Consider the following 6,041-nt stretch of genomic DNA (forward strand, 5'->3'; position numbering starts at 1 on the left):
CACTTTTATTTCACTGAGAAAACTCTATGATTCACTGGAAAACAAAAAATAAAAAATGAACTAAGTATTCTTAAGGGGCGGCTTTTCCCACAGATGGCAAATCTTTGATAGTCTTGCACTTCAGTATCTATGCAGTCTTCAAGTCTTTGCTTCCCAAAACAATAAATAATACTAGAAACAAATCACAAACATGAAGGAGGAAAATTGTTGGTCTTAAACTGCTATGTGGTTACCCTCTTTTAATACTTCAGAATAGAATCCACAGCTGAATTGGAAGAGTAGCTTTATAGTGACAGATCAAATGTTGGATCTGTGACGATAATTTGGCGGTTACCATTCTTTAAATGTTATTGCATAATCTCAAACCTTTTTAAAATCAAGTTCGATTTCCTCATTACAAGTCATAATGATTTAATTTACCTAAGTTAGAAGGTTATAGAAGAAATACCTTTTCTGAATGTAAGTCAAAGCCTTATAACTCATTTTTACCAGCCCGCTTAGCTCAGTAGGGAGAACCTTGGTCTGCGGATCGCGGGGTCGCGAGTTCGATCCCCGGGCGGGGCGTATGTTCTCCGTGACGATTTGATAAAAAACATTGTGTCTGAAATCATTCGTCCTCCACCTCTGATAATTCATGTGGGGAAGTTTGCAGTTACTTGCGGAAAACAGGTTTGTACTGGTACAGAATCCAGGGGCACGTTTCATCAAAGTTCTTAGGATAGAATTTGATCTTAAGTCCTAACTTTTGCCAAAAATGCGTTTCATCAAAATTCCTAAAGTTTTTCCTAAGTGCAAAAACGATCCTAACTTAGGAGTGCTCATGGGTTATCCTAAGTGCAAATCATATCCTAAGTCTGATGTATTGTGGGATGCTTAGTACATCTATACAATAAATAGAGGATATTTGTTTGTTTTGAGTGAATATGAAATATATCTCACTGAGAAGTGAGAAAATTTCAAATATTTTAACGAGCGGGTAGCGTGAGTTAAAATGTGAACATTTTCTCACTTCGAGGTGAGATATATTCCATATTCACGAAAAACAAACAAATTTTCTCTTTATTTTATGCTAACTAATGAAATACTGTATTCTATCAGTTAAATATATTCATATTTCATCACTCACACTGTGAAAATATAAAAAAAACTATATTTTCACAAGTTGTGAGAGATATAGCTCCGCACCCTCATTACATTGTGTATGAATTTTAAATTATTTGCTTAAAACAGGATGAAAATTGTAGCCGCACTTTGTTCTTTATAGTATATTTCTCGATTCAAATTATATTACTTAAAGAGAATTTCATACCGTTATGCAGCAAAAAATAAAACAAAAATGGAATTTTATGTTGCATGCGTCTTTATAACGTCGCAGCACGTCTGACGTCATGTCTGTTTACGCGCGTCTGTTTCCCGCGCTGAGATTAAAATAGTTGCAAAATGCACATCTCAACGTAATTGAGCATAAAATAAAAAGAAAATGTGTTTGTTTTTCGTGAATATAGAATATATCTCACCTCGAAGTGAGAAAATTTTCACATTTTCACTCGCGCTACACGCTCGTGAAAATATTTGAAACTTTCTCACTTCGAAGTGAGATATACTCCATATTCACTCAAAACAAACAAATATCCTCTATTTATTTCATGCTCAATTACGTTGAGATGTGCATTTTGCAACAATTTTTAATCTCAGCGCGGGAAACAGACGCCCGTAAACAGACATGACGTCAGACGTGTTGTGACATTATAAAGACACACACAACATAAAGTTCTATTTTTTCTTATTTTTTGCTGCATAACGTTATGAACTTCTCATTAAGTAAAATGATTTGAATCGAGAAATATACTATAGATCTAAAGAACAAAGTGCGACTACAGTTTTCATCCTGTTTTAAGCAAATAATTTAAAATTCATACACAATGTATGAGGGGGCGGAGCTAAATCTCTCACAGTGTGAAAATAAAGATTTACCGGGTAGATTTCATATTTTCACAGTGTGAGTGATGAGATATGAAAATATTTAAAGGTCCATTACTAAGGGAAAGTGAGTTGGCAATTTTTTTCATAGCCAGTGCATAGACTTCTGCAAGACACTAAATAATGAAGATTGGCAGGTCAAAATTTACAGAAGGTCTTTGGAACTCAAAGAAATGTATGTGTATTATGTTGAAATTTCAATGAATCGACAGAATGACCCCCCAGGTCTTTTTAACTTTCTTCATACTTCATAGAAAAATAATTGTACATATACTGCGATTTATTTCGAATTTCTACATACCAACTTTCATTTTCCAATAAAATGAAATAGTTTCAGTGCTTCTTAAAAGAAATTGAAATGTTCACTTTCCTTAGTATTGGCCCTTTAACTGATAGAATACAGTATTTCATTAGTTAGCATAAAATAATTACTTGTAATTAGAGCTTTTTTAATTGTCTTCTTTTAATAAAAATGGAATACTATTTAGAGCTTCAGCTTTGTCAGAAATGCTTTAAAAGATGGCGCCTCCAAATTTATCATTTTTCTTATAATCTTGGAAAATCAGAGAAGCAGGAATACAACGTGCGTTAGTGTAGCTACAGGCCTGGAAAATCGATACGGAGAGTAACTTTCCAGGGAGATAAATCTGCCGTTGGCAGGATTTTGTAAAGTAAACAACTCTGTCTAGTCACGAATAAGTGCAACGCAAACGGCAACATTAACTTTCGAGTAGAGCTACTTATTATTGTTTTATCTTTATTAAACAATATTTTTGTATAATTTTGGTTGAAAAAAAATGAGACTGCAATCTGCCAACACAAAGATATCCAGATAAATATAGTCTAAGTTGCCAGAAAAGGCAAAGTTTCCCAATCATAGTAAAATCTACGTAGAATCTAGATCTACATTTATTGGTAAACTAAAAGTATGTCACCTCAAAATCAGCCATATTTTTTTTACATATATTTGGGTGCTCTAATCTTAACACTGGATGTTGATTTCAACGAGGTCCCATGATTTTACTTCCTTCGGAAGAGTAGCTCCTAAGTCGGTATTTTGTCTTAGGAACTTTTGTTGAAACGCACTTAAGAAAATCTTAAGAAGATCCTAGGAGCGGTCCTACAATAAAAATCCTAGGAACTTTGATGAAACGCGCTCCAGGAACACTGGTTAGGTTAAATACCCGCCGTTACATGACTGAAATTCTGCTGAAAAACGGCGTTAAACCCAAAACAAACAAAAAACAACAAAAAACTTACAAAATATGACCTGCACATATCCTACACTGCGACTTAAAACCACCAGCGGAAAGTGGTGTTGAACATTTCATTACGGACGAAGGATGTTCTAAAAGAAATGCAACAAATCATCGCATTTGTTTATGTTGTAAGTAAGATAAAGAATTGAACATAGTTGTAAAGGTATATGTTTTATATACATTCAGAAAACTTCACCGGAATCAATTAATACGCTTTGCTAAATAAATTTTTGATTAAGGTACACAATTCATTAGCAATAAAAAGCAATGAAAAATAGTTTGATTTTCCTGCTGATCTTGTGCAGGCTCTTTGTTTGGATGGGTATAAAATGATGATGAGCTCTTTGCTTTTACAATTAAAAGTGAAAATCTTATCAAGTTTTGTTTAAGTGTCTGTATGTTCACGAAAAGCTAAGCTAGCACACTAAAAGTTGACACTGGCTCTAAACATAAATATCTTTTTGTAAGAAAAATATGAAACCTCGTATAGAAGTTTTCATAGAAAAAAAAACAACTTCTGAATGAAAGGGACAGTCTTAGTTATACGATTTGAAAAGGAAACTGCTGATTTATTTCTTTTTTTTTTAGAAATTCTATGAAGATTGAAGCTCTGAAGTAGTAAATGTTTCGATACAGACTACAACACAGATAACTTTGCCTCTTTTGCACATAAAATAAAGATTTGCACGTACTGGAACTGTAATAATAATATCACAATCACACAATGTATTACAAAATGAATGCATCTGACAGTTAATAAAATGATGGTTACAATATACCTATACAGTTTCCCAGATAGCTGTATCAGTGGGAATTTCATCGGGCAGTATTCATGAAATTCTGACTGAACAATTGAAATGCAAGGTGTATGCAAGGTGGGTACCCTATCTTTAGACTAAAGAGCAAAATGCCGAAAGGATACAATTTCGCAGAATTGCAGATGATTTTAAAAAATCTATAAAAATGCAAATGAAAAGAAATTTAATGAATCTCGCACAAGGCATGAGACACTGGTATATTATCTTGAGCTTCTTAGGTGGATAAACACCAGAACGACCAGTTGTCGCAAAAAGAACTCAGAGTTGCTAATGGATTCTTTACATAATTGTCTTCAATTCCAGGGGCCCTATTGTGCAAATACCAAGTGCATCAAGTAGGTCTTTTACAGGAAGGGACCAGGTTCTAAAATCAGTTACTAAACATTGCGTTAAACGTCGCCAACTGGTTTTTATTTATCAGAAAGAGCAATATTGTAAAGCTGTATTTATAGGACTTGCATGTGAAGCAATTTCTGCACTACTCTTCAGCTTTCAGGTCATGGATATCCCAGATGGAGAACTGCGTTTCTGGTAATAATGGATATTTTCAGGGACTGGTGTAAGCAATATGCTTAAATACAGTTTTTTGTCTTAATTCATACGTACAACCTCAAAATTTTCTGAATTCCCCTCGTATAAATTCTACCGCACTTAAGTACAAGTTCAGTAAATTGCATATAACTTAAGCAATTTGTTCACAATTAGATAAATCTAAATAAAATGTACACAATCAAAAAATGTAAGTAGTCCATATACATAAACAACCTGAAGTAATCTGTTAAAGAGATATTCAGGTACATTTTTCGTGAAATATTATTTTACTCGGTCAATTAAAGGCCTTAAAGGAAATAGAAAGAAGAAAGTCTTGATACAATAACAGCTATTTTACGATACAAGAAAGACAAATCATGCAGTCAGGAATCTAACCAGCAAACTATAATCATATTACTTTTTCTTTGGTGCAAAAAAGGATGAAAAGAAAGTGGAATGTTGTATTTAATTGTAATTTTTAAGGAGCTACTTTAATCTGGCAGGTTTAAAACAATCATGAAAATTCGCACCTATGATGTCAAAGTAATAAATAATATATCTTCAACCTCTATATCTCCTTAAAGTACTATGCACTTCACTTAACAATTTTCAGTTATATGCATGAAATCATGCAACTTAGAGTAATATGTACGTAATCAAACCAGATTAGTTAATATTGTAACAATAGAAACATAATTACATAATACATACATGTTACATAATAAAGTAATGTTTACACAAGCACAAAACTTGAACAAATCTTGATATCATAAAAAAGCAATTAAAATGACTCAATAATTAGTTCGCAATCAAATATGATTAAGGTTTGGACGAAAGCCCAGTAGTGACTTCACGTTTCACGTTTCCTATTTCCTATTTCTCATTCTGATTTCTTATTATGCGCTATGTGAAATGTACAATTTATAGAGGTAGAAATTAATTCCGTCTACCGACCAAAAATGATTTTACAAAATTTAAATATAAAATTTATGATAGTCTTGTTTATATCAATAACAGAAGTTCTAATATTTAATTCAAAGTTTTAATCCGTAAAGAATGCCAACTCAAGCCTTAGGCAAAAACTTACAAGCAGAGATATATATAAGCTTACTTCCCTTGCAATTTCACAACTGAGTGGGTTTAGACACAATATCATACCAAAATTTTTGCACAACAAAATCATTTAGGATATATTCAAATGTGTTTGATTTACCCTTTACAATCTGCTTTATAACTTTTGTCAGCTTATTTATGGTAAAAATAACTTTTAACAAGCCGATCATAAATGATATACCAGTGAGTATTTTAAAGTGAAGATAATACAGTTTTGCTTGTATCAAAATTTCACATTATATTAGGTTTTGTATTACAGGACCGGAGGGATAAGTAAAGGTGCAAATATATTGATCTCTATTTCCTATGCCTACAATTTACATTTCTCACATCTCATTTC

This window comes from Mercenaria mercenaria, chromosome 16, assembly GCF_021730395.1.
Source record: "Mercenaria mercenaria strain notata chromosome 16, MADL_Memer_1, whole genome shotgun sequence".
NCBI lineage: Eukaryota > Metazoa > Mollusca > Bivalvia > Venerida > Veneridae > Mercenaria > Mercenaria mercenaria.